Source organism: Capra hircus, chromosome 15 (assembly GCF_001704415.2).
Source record: "Capra hircus breed San Clemente chromosome 15, ASM170441v1, whole genome shotgun sequence".
NCBI classification, from domain to species: Eukaryota; Metazoa; Chordata; class Mammalia; order Artiodactyla; family Bovidae; genus Capra; species Capra hircus.
In genome coordinates this window covers 75,736,169-75,751,916 of record NC_030822.1, presented here as the reverse complement: position 1 = coordinate 75,751,916, position 15,748 = coordinate 75,736,169, and positions in this window count along the sequence as shown.

The following is a 15,748-nucleotide window of genomic DNA, read 5'->3' as shown; positions in this document are numbered from 1 at the left end:
TGAAAGCTGGATTTTGGCCTTTTTGTATCTTGTTCATAATTTGCCCCAACTGGGACTAGGAGCAGTTATAGTTTCTCTGTATTCTGTTGTTCTAGGAGACGCTTGTATGTGTAAACACTACAGCAACGGGTCTCAGGCCCCGGGTCCCAACCTGTCTCAGTATAACTGTGTTTAACAGCATGGACAATGAAGTTAGATCAGAAATCTAACTCTAGCTCTAGTGTTTAGGTTTCCTCATCCATAAATTGAACTTCTTTTTTTTTTACTTTATAGTAATATCATGAGGATTAAATTAATTAAGTTGCATGAAGTGCTTATCACAGTGACTGGCACTTAAAATTCCAGTGTGTGGTAGTTGTTAATATTAATGGCTATTTTCACATGGGCTTCTAAGACAGAATACCAGTATATAGTTTGTATATATAGGAAATAAAGTTTGAGTTGATATATTTCAATTTGTGTCTCTCCCTTAGAGATTCATTGGATTTGTTGTTTTTGTTGTTCAGTCACTAAGTTGTGTATGACGGTTTGTGACCCCAAGGACTGCAGCATGCCAGGATCCATTGTCCTTCACTATCTCCCAGAGTTTGCTCAAATTCATGTCCATTGAGTTGGTGATGCTATCTAACCATCTCATCCTCTGCCACCACTTTCTCCTCTTGCTTTCAGTCTTTCCCAGCATCAGGGTCTTTTTCAATGAGTTGGCTTTTTGCATCAGGTGGTCAAAGTATTGGAGCTTCATCATCAGTCCTTCCAATGAATATTCAGGGCTGATTTTCTTTAGGATTGACTGGTTTGATCTCCTTGCCATCCATGGGACTCTCAAGAGTCTTCTCTAACACAATTCAAAAGCATCAATTCTTTGGCTCTCAGCTTTCTTTATGGTCCAGCTCTCATATCTGTACATGATTACTAGAAAAACCAAATTATTGTTTTTCTCTCCTTTAGCTGTTTATAGTTTTTCATCAATTGCCATGAACCTCAGTTTGCATCCTTAAAACATGAACTTTGCTTCATTGGATTGTAAATTGTTGCTACAGTGGTTTAGTTGCTAAGTTGTGTCCTACTCTGTGACTCCATGGATTGTAGCCTGACGGCTCCTCTGTCCTTGGGATTCTCTAGGCAAGAATGCTGGAGTGGGTTGCCATTTCCTTCTCCAGAGGATCTTCCCGACCCAGGGATCGAACCCAGGTCTCCTGCATTGCAGGCAGATTCCTTATCGACTGAGCTACAAGGGAAGCCTTTGAATGTGTAATTTTTATTGCTGGCTCTCATGCATTCATGTAACTGTAAAAGATTGCTAAGTTAAACATTACCATTGTTCTGATATTTGGTCATTAAGTGAAGTCTCTCAGTCGTGTCCGACTCTTTGCGACCCCATGAACTGTAGCCTACCAGGCTCCTCTGTCCATGGGATTTTCCAGGCAAGAGTACTGGAGTGGGTTGCCATTTCCTTCTCCAGGGGATCTTCCCAACTCAGGCATCGAACCCTGGTCTCCCGCATTGCAGGCAGACACCTTAACCCCTGAGCTACCAGGGAAGTTAGCTGTTATTATTTGGTCATTAGCTGTTATTATTCTTTCAGGTTTTACATTCTTTTCATTTGGCTAGTTTGCACATACCCTGCATGTTACTAGGCACTATGAGAGTTCCAAGATATTGATGAAATATTGATCCTGCCTGCAAAGCTCTTACAAATTAGTTGAAAATTATTGAACAGTCCTTCTCATCTTGTATGCATGTTTAGTTGCTCTGTTATGTCTGACTCTGGAACCCCGTGGACTGTAGCCTGCCAAACTCTTCTGTCCATGGGATTTTCCAGGCAAGAACACTGGAGTCGGTTGCCATTTCCTACTCCAGGGGATCTCCTGATCCAGGGACCAAACCCGGGTCTCCTGCATTGCCAGGCCAATTTACCACTGAGTCACCTGGGAAGTCCATGTTATCTTGTCTTTCATGTGCATAAACTCTGCCTAGTTCCTCTCATTCTTCTAAAATTCAACCTAATCTTCTCATTGATCATTTACTTATCCTCTGTCACTGTTTAAGGTTGCCAAACTGCCAGCTTTTACCTGATAATTTACAGTACACATCTGTTTGACCTAAAATAGTTCAGTTCAGTTCAGTCGCTCAGTCGTGTCCGACTCTTTGTGACCCCATGAATCACAGCACGCCAGGCCTCCCTGTCCATCACCGCCTCCTGGAGTTCACTCAGACTCACATCCATCGAGTCAGTGATGCCATCCAGCCATCTCATTCTCGGTCGTCCCCTTCTCCTCCTGCCCCCAATCCCTCCCAGCATCAGAGTCTTTTCCAATGAGTCAAGTCTTCGCATGAGGTGGCCAAAGTACTGGAGCTTCAGCTTTAGCATCATTCCTTCCAAAGAAATCCCAGGGTTGATCTCCTTCAGAAGTCTGACTTAAAAACATTCAATAAATTGAGGAGAGAGCTAATTCTAATATTGGCTTGTATCAATGTGTCAAAATAGCACTTATGTTCTTTCTGTAATTCTACTTGGTGGGAATTTTCTATGATTCTAATGATGTGAAAAAGATTTATGGAACACAGTTAGTAGCCAAGAACAATATTAAGTTGATTTTAGTGGTTGTGTGTTCCTAATAAATCAGGATAGAATTTTTCCTTTGGAGGAATGAAATAGTAACTGTGATCACAACTATTTGAAATTTGAAAAATGTTGTTTATCGATAAGTTACTTTGTTTAGATCAGTGGCTATTCAAAGTCAGTTCATAATAAAAACTTCATTTTGTCTGTGGCCAAATGAACAAACTAAGCATGATATACTTTTTCATAAAATTAAATCCCTTCATATTAAAGAAGCTTCTCTATTTCTAAATTATGCTGTCTTTTGTGTGTGTGTGTGTGATTAAAATCTCCTTTCCTTAGGAAATGGGCTTCCCTGGTAGCTCAGTTGGTAAAGAATCCGCCTGCAATGCAGGAGACCCCAGTTCGATTCATGGGTGTGGAAGATCTGATGGAGAAGGGATAGGCTACCCGTTCGAGTATTCTTAGATTTCCCTGGTGGCTCAGCTGGTGAAGAATCTGCCTGCAATGCAGGAAACCTGGGTTTGTTCCCTGGGTTGGGAAGATCCCCTGGAGAAGGGAATGATGACCCACCCCAGTATCCTGGCCTAAAGAATCCCATGGACTCTCCATGGGGTTTCAAAGAGTCGGACACAACGGAGCAAGTTCCACTTCCTTTGGAAATAGTAATATTAAATAAAAGTTTTATAACCCTATGTCTGTTAGGTTGGTAGAGTCTTGCTGCTCAAAGTGTGGTTGATGGTTAAACAGCATTGACATTATTTGTGAGCTTGTAGAAATGCAGTATCTCTGACCCCACCCCAGACCTATGGAATCAGATTCTGCAAGTGATTCATATACACATTAAATGAGAAATGCTGATCTAGAAATACCCATCCATCGGCCCTATCCCCTTTTATTTTCAAGTTATTCTGTCCTTCCGTCTCTACCCATTTCCTCAATTCAGAAACCTAGCCCTTATCTTTGACCCTACCTGTCTCACCCCTCCCCTATCCTCTCCCATGTCAAACTCATCATTAAATTTCATAGTCTTCTAAATATAGAAGATATCCACTTCTCTCCAGTTTCCACTGTTGACACTTCAGTTTAAGCCACCACCATCTTTTTGATTGGATGACGATCAGCAAGGCTTCCTACCTCCTCTCCCTCTTTCACGTCTGCCATCCTGACTTCCATTCTGGACACAGCACCCAGATTGAGCTTACGAAAATAATAAATCAGATTCTAAAACTTCACTGTTGAGAATCCTTTAATGGGTTTCTGTTCAGTTCAGTCGCTCAGTTGTCTCCAACTCTTTGTGATCCCATGTACTTTGGCACACCAGGCTTCCCTGTCCATGACCAACTCCTGGAGCTTGCTCACTCGTGTCCATTGAGTCGGTGATGCCATCCAACTCTCTCATCCTCTGTCATCCCCTTGTCCTCCTGCCTTCAATCTTCCCCAGCATCAGGGTCTTTTCCAACGAGTCAGCTCTTCGCATCAGGTGGCCAAAGTATTGGATCTTCAGCTTCAGCATCAGTCCTTCCAATGAATATTCAGGATTGATTTCCTGTAGGATTGACTGGTTTGATCTCCTTGCAGTCCAAGGGACTCTCAAGAGTCTTCTCTGACACCACAGTTCTGTTGCCCTTAGGTAAAATCCAACTTCTGGGGGTCTGTATTCTTCATTTTCAGCCTCATTACTCACCTCCCTCTTGGGCTCCCTACTCAGAGATCATTGGTCTGGAAAGAGCCAAACTCTTCTTGCTCAGGGCCTGGTAAAAAGTATATCCTTTGCTTGGAACACTTTTCTTCCTTTTACTTTCAGCCTAACTACTTCCTATGCATCCTTCACATTTGGAATTATTAATTACTTCCCTAGAGAGACCTTTCTGACAGCCTGGTTAATATTGGTTTTCCTGGTTATTCACTCATAACACATACTTGTCCCTCATAAGCTTTATAACAATGTACAATTATTTAAATATTCGTGTGCTTCCATGGTTAATGTTTGTCTTCCTCACTAGCCATAAAAATCCAAGAGGTCAGAGACTGTTCAACACATGTTCTTGGTCACTGGCACACTGAAGGAAATTCCAAAAAAATCTATTGAGTAAATGAGTCAGTGATTCTGATTTTACTGAGCTGTTTCATGTTACATTGGCTTCCTTAGTGGCTCGGTGGTCAAGAATCCGCTTGTCAATGAAGGAAATGGCAACCCAGTCCAGTATTCTTGCCTGGGAAATCCCATGGACAGAGGAGCCTGGAGGCCTAAGGTCCATAGGTTCACAACTTAGCAACTAAAGAACAACAGGAACACCACCATATTCTATACAAATAAGACAAATAATTTGACTAAGTTGTGTTTTTGTTGTAAGCTTCCTGGATGGCTGAGTGGTAGAGAATCCGCCTGCAGTGCAGTTGACACAGAAGACACAGGTTCAGTCCATGGGTCCGGAAGATCCCTTGGAGGAAGAAATGACAACCCACTCCAGTGTTGTTGCCTGGAGAACCCAGTGGACAGAGTCCATAGCGTCACAAAGAGTCTGACACGACAGAGTCTGAGCACACACGAAAGCATTAAGTTTAGCTCCAGGCAGATTTGCTGCCTTCTTCTATCTGTTGAATTTAAAACAATTTGAGCTCTTATACTTACAGATAACTTTTTAGAGGTTTAATTTACAGGTAATTAGTACTGTGGGCTAAGCATAGATTTTTTTAGGTCAAGCTATCTGCTCTTTACTCTGCCACATACTAATCTCTAAGCCTCAGTTTCCTCGTCTGGGTTGTTGCAAGAATATACATGCTTATCACAGTGCCTGTGTGTGCTGACTAAGGGAGCATTATCGTTATTTGCTTACTGGCTTTGACTGTGTTTAGCACAGCAACAGCCTGTAGTTCATCAGCTCATGTATCTGCAGCAGTTAAAAGGTCCTGCGGTAAAGAAAAGGGTTAAACCTGACGCCTCCCGTTTCTGGAAGATTTCTGCCTCCAATAGTGCAGAGGGGGATGGGCAGGGCCCCAGGAAGAGATAACAAGTTGGGGCTGGAACTTGTCTCTGCTCTGTGACAGGGCCGCTGACTCTTTGACGGTAAAGCTTTTCAGGACTGCCAAGAAAAGAGTTCCTTTGCCTTCCTAATAGTTGGGTACAACCCGTTAGTCTTGTTTGGTTTCTGTAAAAATATTTTTTATTGCAAAATGCTGGTTTTGGTTGACACTTGCTTAAACAAAATTTATGAAATGGTATATAGTAAGGGACCTTGATTTCCTACTCCAATCAGTCCGCCATGCCTCCAGCCCTGCGAGAGGGGTAAGGCCCAGCGAGGGGTGTCACTCTTGCCTTCGATGGAGGAAAACACTAAGAACCAAAGCAGGAAACTGGTGCCCAGGAATGAAGGTTGAGGGGAACGGGTGCACTTGATTATTACTTGCAGGTTATTCTTTATGAGTAGATCTGTAGATAAACTTCCACTTAGTCCAAGAACTGACTGTTCTGCTTGCGGAAAGGGATGCTGAGCTGTTTCACACTAGTTTTGTATTGGGAATGGAATTCTGGTGAGAGACCCTCCGTGTTAACCTGTTAACCGTGACCACCCTTCACCCCCAACCGTGTCCTCCCACCTCGATTGCCTTTCCTCATCTGAGATGTTCTGGCTCAATGTGTTGTTTCCTATTTGGAATTAAGAACATACTTGTGTGGCCCAGTCCATAGCTGTTCCTGCATGCTTCTTCCAAAGTGTAATATTTATCTAGCTTCTCACGCAGGCAGGCCCAGCTCCTCTTTCAAGGCTATAGGGAGTCTTTCATTTGTATGTTGCAAGGTCAGGGAGCTGCAGGAATGGGGTGGGGTGTCTCTCAATCAGAGCAGGTCTCTCTGCAGACCCAAGAAGACAAATTCTCAAGATGTAAAAGGTTATTATTAGTATTATTATTTTGTACAAGAGATATGGACTATTGTTGATACTTTAAAGATTGTTGTGGTTTAACACGGCTCCTCAGAGAGCACAGTGATTTGTTAAACCAGCTCATCATGTTCTTTAGATACATATTTAAATAATTATTAATGCAGATGATAAGATGAGGTCCTTGAGATGTGTCAGTGTGTACACCAATCTTTCCTGGCTGCAGTATCACACTGTTTTCTTATCCGTGCATTTCTTTTCTTTGTAGATCACTGTGAAAGCTTTTAAGTGATTTGGTTTGAATAAGCTGTAAAGGCAAATGGAGCTGTGCATGCGGCTTTTTGATGTTTTTTTCCTCTGCAACTTCTCCGTCCCCTTACCTTGCACACAGAGTGGTATCTGTAGATTTTCAGCTGTGTCCAGGCTCCAGTACTGCAAAGGAATAAGCATACCTCCTCTCATTCATCCAGTCAACTGAGGTGGCGGATTGCAAGGATTAATGATTTAACACATGGAATGTGCTTAGACCAGTCTTCTGCACACAGAAAGCTCTCAAGTGTTAGCCATTGTTATTATTTATTGGGTGCCCATTATTTACACAGGGGCTTTCCGTGCTTCTTAGAGACCAGTCTTCTGAAAGTTTAGAATATAGTAGGAGAGACAGGACATGTACATAGCAGCTAGAGTTACTGCTTTAAAAAAAATGTGATCATAACTTTTGTATAAAAATCTTCAAACTCTTATCAGGCCTCTAGTGGTCTGTCTGCTCGTACTTACCAACACAGCCGTATCTTGTACCAGTTTCTCCTTTGTTCTCTAAACTCTAGCTGTATTGGATTATTTCATTTCCTGGAATGCAAACTCCATTAGGAGACGCAATTTTCTTCTGTTTTTGTTTAGTGATGAAACTCCAGCACCTATGATGTAGTCTGGAACACAGGAAGAGATCTATCTTCTATCATTTGTTATTGTTGTTGAATAAATGTTAGTGTTAGCATTTGCGACTCTCTTGGCTTAGCGGGCAAAGAATCGGCCTGCAATGCGGGAGACACCAGAGACTCGGGTTCATCTGGGTTGCGAAGATCCCCTGGAGGAGGAAATGACAACCTGCTCCAGTATTCTTGTCTGAAGAATCCCATGGACAGAGGAGCCTGGTGGGCTACAGTCCACGGGGTCGAGAAGAGTCAGACACGCCTGAATGACTAAGCACGAGCACTTACTTGAATGCAACCCACTTATCCCCATCACCTTCTTTCACTGAGCTACTCTCTACTTATCCTTTTGGCCTGTGTTTAATATCTCTCCTTTGGAGGGTTTTCTATGACACCCTTGTTTGCATTAGATTTTGTGCTACATGCTCAAATTTAATTTTGTGCTACTGTGAACTTTAAAACTTCCAATTGTTTAAAGTATCAAGAGAATCATATCTGTTTTGTTCACTCTGTATCCCCAGGTCCTAGTTTATTGCCCGGGTCATTGAAAGTTCTTCATTATTCAAAGTGAAAATAGCTCTAATAGAAGGTTGTTGCTGTTTAGTTGCTAAGTCATGTCTGACTTTTTTGCAATCCCATTGTCCTCTGTCTAGGCAAGAATACTAGAGTGGGTTGCCGTATCCTTCTCCAGGGGATCTTCCCAACCCAGGGATTGAACCCATGACTCCTGCATTGCAGGCAGATTCTTTACTACTGAGTCATCAGGGAAGCTCCTAATGGAAGGTAGACTAAGATAAACACTATAGTGCCATAAGAGGAATGTAGATAAAGTGCTTGAAATTTAGAGGAGAAAAATATTATTTACAATAAGAATTAGGGAATGCTCAATAGAGGATGTAGCATTAGAGGTAGGCTTAATGGATGGGTAGGATTTGGAGGTGGTGAGAAATGTCCCCCTTGACCATAGCCTGAGCCAGTATGTGAAATGGTATAGACACTATGTGTACCACCCAGAGTCCCTTGTGGAACTGAGGCACTCATTGCTCCAAAGAATGGAATTATGATCAGAGTCTTTCTCCAGGAAAGGCCCACAACCCAAGAGAGCTTCTCCACTCAAGTTTACTTCTCAGGGCAGGCACAATCCAATGCCTGGACAACATTGCCCCTTACTTCAATTTGGGACTTCTCATCTGAGTTTCAGAGGTCGTTCTAGTTTTTCCTGGAATCTCTGTTGTAACTGTTTCAGAGTTCTAACATCTCTTTCTGTTTTCATCCTGCTTCCTTCACTCCTTTACAGGACAAAACTCCTCAATAAACCTTTTGTGCACAGATCTCTGCCTCAAAGTCTGTTTCCTGTGGACCTCGATCTAAATAAGCAGCAGACATTACAGGAGGATCAGTTGGTCTAGAAAATGGAAGGTTTTTTTTCTGCCCTGCCCCCCTCCCCATTTAAAGCAGTTGAATCTCTTCAACAAAATTCTTGTCTGGAAACATCATCATGTAAATATGGTGAAAGGGGAGTTTCTGTACTTGAAGTGGGAGGGAGTGCTACTGTTTTTGCCTATTTTGGCTCCCTTATTCTGTGCCAAGATAATTCTCAGAGGGCTTTACACACCCACTAGGTCTCATCTGAGTACAGTTCAAAAACCAGTAGGAAAATCACAGAATCCATGGAATAGAGTAGGAGAGAAAACAAGGTCAGGCTGTTGAGTGCTTTGAGTGTCAGGACAGGAAATCTGAACATTATTCTGGAGGTGAGGGTAGGAGAATACTGACAGTGGTGAATTCAGGGGCTAACGTGATCAGAACTACATTGAGGCAAATGGGTAAACATAAGGCGAATAAATGAAATCTCTTCCTCATATTATATAACAATTTCCAGGTAGATTACATACATACATATAGTGAGGTCATAAAATTAGTATAAAATATATAAATGTGTACAGAGTCTTGGGGTTTTCCTTAAAAACATGATACCACAAGTGTTACCTGGGGGGCATTCTTTTTAAACGATACTCCAGAAAGAAAAAGATTGACAGATTTAGATGAAAAATTAGAAACATCTGCACACGTAAAACACCCTAACTAAAAAACCCAAATGATAATTGTAAAATATATTTTGAAATAGATTGATAATTACTATCCTGAATACACAAAAGGCTCATGAAAATCAACTTAACAATAGAAAAATTGGGTAAAGTATATATACAAGTAATTCACACACACACACAAATGACCAAAATGAAAAAAAATTCCAGTAATCAAAGAAATACATATAAATTAAAATAATAATGTCCCTTTTTTCACTCATCAAACTGGCAAAGTATGGTAGGTACTGTTCTTTGCTTACCCCAAAGCCACCTCCTAGTCTCTTCCTTGCTAACAGAATCGTAGCTATGTTTTCAAATTGGGTAGCAGTTTACTGTTCTCAATGAAGGCAGTTCCAGTCCTTGGTTTAGGGGTAAATCTGAGGTCCACTTAGGCTGCTGAAATAGAAGAGTAAATCATCAACCCTGAATATTCATTGGAAGGACTGGTGCTGCAGCTGAAGCTCCAATACTTTGGCCACCTGATTTGAAGAGCTTGCTGCTGCTGCTGCTAAGTTGCTTCAGTCATGTCCGACTCTGTGCGACCCCATAGATGGCAGCCCACTAGGCTCCCCCATCCCTGGGATTCTCCAGGCAAGAACACTGGAGTGGGTTGCCATTTCCTTCTCCAATGCATGAACGTGAAAAGTGAAAGTGAAGTCACTCAGTCATGTCTGACTCTTAGCGACCCCATGGACTGCAGCCCACCAGGCTCCTCTGTCCATGGGATTTTCCAGGCAAGAGTACTGGAGTGGGGTGCCATTGGAAAAGACCCTGATGCTAGGAGAGGAGGAGAAGGGGGCAACAGAGGATGAGATGCCTGGATGACATCACAGACTTGATGGACATGAGTTTGAGCAAGCTAGGGAGATAATGAAGAGCAGGGAAGTTGGGTGTGCTGCAGTCCATCGGGTTGCGAAGAGTCAGACATAACTGAACGACTGAACAACAACAACTCCTGCATTAGCTCTTTAGCTCTACTTGTTTCTTTTTTTTTCTACTTGCTTCTTTACTTAATCATCCATACAAATGTGCACCATTATCTCACATCCTAAAAATAACATGAAAACAAATCTATAAAAACTTCTTTGGATTCCATATCCCCTTCTGGTTACCATCCCATTTCTTAGATTCCCTTTACAGCAACACATCTTGAAAACTTGTCTTAGTCACTGTTTTACTTCACATTTTTTCCATCATCTGCTCTAGTTACACTTGAATCTGTATCAATTCATTAAGATTTATCATCAAGATCATTAGTGACATCCAATGTCTCTAAATCCTACTGTCTTCCCTATTCTTTAAAATATAAATATATATCATACATGGTACATATTACATATATATATCAATATCATATGGGCTTCTCAGGTGGCGCTAGTGGTAAAGAATCCACCTGCCAATGCAGGAGATGTAAGAGATGTGGGTTCAATACTTGGATCAGGAAAGGAGGAGGGCACAGTGACCCACTCCAGTATTCTTGCCTGGAGAATCCCATGGACAGAGCAGCCTAGTGGGCTACAGCCCATAGGGTCGAAAAGAGTTGGACATGACTGAAGAGATTTAGCATGCACACATACATATTATATGAACAAATAAATAAATATACTATTTGGTTGCATTGGGTCTTCGTTGCAGCACACAGACTCTCAGTTGTGGCATGTGGGATCTAGTTCCTTGACTAGAACTAGAACCTGGGCCCCTTGCATCGAGAACTTGGAATCTTAGCCACTGGACCATAAGGGAAGTCCCTCTGCTTTAGTCTCTTACTTGACCTTTTAGTATCTGTTTACTCCTGATGTCTCTTTCTCTCCGTATGAGGACACTGGTCCTGTGGATTAGAGTTCTACTCTTATGACCTCATTTAACTGTAATGACTCCCTTAAAGGGTTTCCCAGGTGGCACTAGTGGTAAAGGACCCACCTGCCAATGCATAAAATTTAGGAGACATGGGTTCAATCCCTGATCAGGAAGCTCCCCTGGAAGAGGGCATATTCTTGCCCAGTGTTCTTGCCTGGAGAATCCCGTGGACAGAGGAGCCTGGCTGGCTGTAGCCCATAGGGTCACAAAGAGTCAGACATGACTGAAGCAACTTAGAACGCTCCTATGCATTTCCTTAAAGGCGCTATGGCCAGTTATAATCACACCATGGGTTAGGGCTTCAACCTACGAAATTTGGAGTGGTAGAAACAGTTTTGTACCTAAGCAGTTATTTTAGTCTTAAATATCATGTCAACTTAAAAAAAAACTCTGACTCTGACCTCTCTTTGAAATTCCAGACTTGTATCTCCAAATGCCTGCTTAACATCTTGCATGAATGTCTAACAAGCACCTAAATTTAACATGGCCTAAACATACATCAAAGCTGTATATTGTCTCCCAGCTTAATTAAGTTATATACAGAGTACATGTGAAATGCCAGGCTGAATGAATCTCAAGCTGGAATCAAGATTGCCAGGAGAAAGACCAAAAACCTCAGATATGCAGATGATTCCACTTTAATGGCAGATAGTGAATAGGAACTAAAGAGACTCTTGGTGAAGGAGGAGAGTGAAAAAGCTGGCTTAAAACTCAACATTCAAAAAACGAAGATCATGGCATCCGGCCCTATCACTTCATGGCAAATAGGTGGGAAAATGTGGAAACAGTGTCAGATTTCATTTTCCTGGGCTCCAGAATCAATGTGGTTGGTAACTGCAGCCATGGAATTAAAAAATGCTTGCTCCTTGGAAGAAGAGCTATGACAAACCTAGACAGTGTATTTAAAAGCAGAGACATCAAAAAATAAAAAAATAAAGCAGAGACATCACTTTGCCGACCAAGATTCATGTAGTCAAAAGCTATGGTTTTTCCAGTAGTCATGTACAGATGTGAGAGTTGGACCATAAAGAAGGCTGGTCCAAAGAATTGATGCCAATGAATTGATGCTTTCAAATTGTGGTACTGAAGATTCTTGAGAGTCCCTTGGACTACAAGGAGATCAAACCAGTCAATCCTAAAGGAAATCAACCCTGAATATTCATTAGAAGGACTGATGCTGAAGATGAAGGTCCACTACTTTGGCCACCTGATACAAAGAACTGACACACTGGAAAAGACCCTGATGCTAGGAAAGATTGAAGCAGGAGGAGAAGTGGTGATAGAGGATGAGATGGTTGGATGGCATCACTGACTCAGTGGACATGAGTTTGAGCAAACTCCAGGAGATAGTGAAGGACAGGGAAGCCTGGTGTGCTGTAGTTCATGGGGTTGCAGAGTCAGGCACGACCTAGCAACAGAACAACAGCAAACAGGCCCCTCCATCTTCTGTTTTCTCCACCACTTTCTAGTTTTTTTCCATCCTACTCAACAACCTCTCCTTCTTTTTTGTAGTTTAAGCCCCAAATATAAGAATTCCTGTCTTTCCCCTATCTTTCACAGCATATCTACTAGGAGTTTCTATCAATTCTACTTGTAAAACATTCCAAATATGCCCATTTCTCTTCCTGTCTCCTATTCCCCTGCCAGTACAAGCCTACATTTTTTCTCCCTTGGATAAAAGTTTCCTAATTGACCTGATTCTACTTTTGCTTCATAGTAATCCATTCTTATGGCAGCTACATGATCTTTTAAAAAGGCCTTGCCGCTCTTCTGCTTAAAATCCTCCAATGGATCATAGAACTAAACGTAAAAACATAATAGACAAAAGATTTGAGTGGGCACTTCACGAAAGATGTTAAAATGAATGGCAAAGAAATGCTCAACATCATGAAATATTAAGGAAATGCCAATGAAAACTACAATGAGATCTTGTCACTCTTTTACTTAAAACCCTGTAGCATTGGGCCTAAATGTTAAAGAGCAAAAACAAAAGAGCAACAACAGTAGGTCAAAGGATTTAAATAGAGACTCCACTGAAGATGATAAAAGGCAAATAAGCCTTTGAAAAATGCTCAGCATCATTAGCCATTAGGGAGATGAGAACCAAAACCGGAGTGAAATCTTGTCATTCCTGTTGCTCAAACTAGGCCCAGCTTCCATCACTTCTCACCTGTACTGTAGATAGTCTTCCAGCAGATCTATCTGCTTCCATTTTTGTGCCTCTTATTTCCCTTTATTACACTTCAAATATAATGCATTTTTTTACAAATTGAAGGTTTGTGGTGACCATCTGTCAAGTAAGTTTACCTGTGGTATTTTCCAGTGGCATTTGCTTTCTTCCTATCTCTTTGTCGCATTTTGTTAATTCTTACAATATTTCAACCTTTTTCTTATTCTGTATTTGTTATGGTGATTTGTGATCAGTGACCTTTGAAGTTCAGTTCAGTTCAGTTCAGTCGAAGCTCAGTGTCCGACTCTTTGAGACCCCATGAATTGCAGCACGCCAGGCCTCCCTGTCCATCACCAACTCCCGGAGTTCACTCAAACTCATGTCCATTGAGTCGGTGATGCCATTCAACCATCTCATCCACTTTGTTCTCCTCCTACCCTCAATCTTTCCCAGCATCAGGGTCTTTTCAGATGAGTCAGCTCTTCACATCAGGTGGCCAAAGTATTGGAGTTTCAGCTTTAGCATCATTCCTTCCAAAGAACACCCAGGACTGATCTCCTTCAGAATGGATTGGTTGGATCTCCTTGCAGTCCAAGGGACTCTCAAAAGTCTTCTCCAACACCACAGTTCAAAAGCATCAATTCTTCGGTGTTACTATTGTAATTACTTTGGAGCACCATAAACCACACACACACAAGACCTCAAGCTTAACTGATAAACGTTGTGTGTGTCCTGACTGCTCCACTGACCAGCTGTTGTCTGTCTCTTTCCCTCTCCTTGGGCCTCTCTAATTCCTGAGATACAGTAGTTTTGAGATTAGGCCAATTAATAACCCAACGATGACCTCCAAGTAGTCAAGTGATAGGAAGAGTGGCATGTCTCTCACTTTAAATCAAAAGCTAGAAATGATTAAGCTTAGAGAGGAAGTGAAGTGAAGTGAAAGTCACTCAGTCGTGTCTGATTCTTTGTGACCACATGCATTGTAGGCAGCCAGGCTCCTCTGTCCATGGAATTCTCCAGGCCAGAATACTAGAAGGTGTTTCCCTTCTCCAGGGGATCTTCCCAACCGAGGGATGGAACCCAGGTCTCCCGTATCGCAGGTGTATTCTTTACCAGCTGAGCCACAAGGGAAGCCCAAGAACACTGGAAAGGGTAGCCTATCCCTTCTCCAGTGGATCTTCCCGACCCAGAAATCAACCCGGGGTCTCCTGCATTGCAGGTGGATTCTTTACCAACTGAGCTATCAGGGAAGCCCTTTAGAGAGGAAGACATGTCAAAAGCAGAGACAGGCCCAAAGCTAGGCATCTGGCTAAGCTGTGAATGCAAAGGAAAAGTTCTTGAAGGAAATTAAAAGTGCTACTCCGGTGAACACAGGAATGATAAGAAAGCCAAACAACTTTATTGCTGATACGGGAAAAGTTTTAGTGGTCTGGATAGAAGATCATTCCTTTAAGCCAAAATCTAATCTTCACTAAGGTCCTAACTCTTTTCAATTCTGTGAAGGCTGAGGAAGGTGAGGAAGCCACAGAAGAAAAATCTGAAGCTAACAGAAGTTGTTGAGCCTTAAGAAGCCACCTCTATGACCTAAAAGTGCAAGGTGAAGCAACAAGTGCTTATATAGAAGTTGCAGCAAGTTACTGACATCTAGCTAAGGTCATTAATGAAAGTAGCACCACTAAGGAGAAGGCAATGGCACCCCACTCCAGTACTCTTGCCAGGAAAATCCTATGGACGGAGGAGCCTGGTGGTCTGCAGTCGATGGGGTCGCACAGAGTCGGACATGATTGAAGCGACTTAGCAGCAGCAGCACTAAACAATAGATTTTCAATGTAGACAAAGCAGCCTTATAATGGAAGATGGCATCTTGGACTTTCATAACTAGAGAGGGGGAAATGCTGACTTGAAAGGCTCTAAAGAACAGGCTGACTCTCCTGTTAGGGTCAAATGCAGTTGGTGACGTCAAGTTTGAAGTCAGTGCTCCATTTATCATGCCAAAATCCTAGGGCCCTTAAGAATTATGCTAAATCTACTCTGCCTATTCTTTAGAAATGGAATAGCATAGCCTGAGTGTCAGCACATCTGTTTACAACTACTTTATTCAATTTTTTAAGCCCACTCTGGAGACCTACAGCTCAGGAAAAAAAAAAAAGATTCCTTTCAAAATATAACTGCTCATTGACAATGCACCTGGTCACCCAAGAGCTCTGATGGACTTGTACAATGAGATTAATGTTTTCTTTTTTTTTCCATGCCTG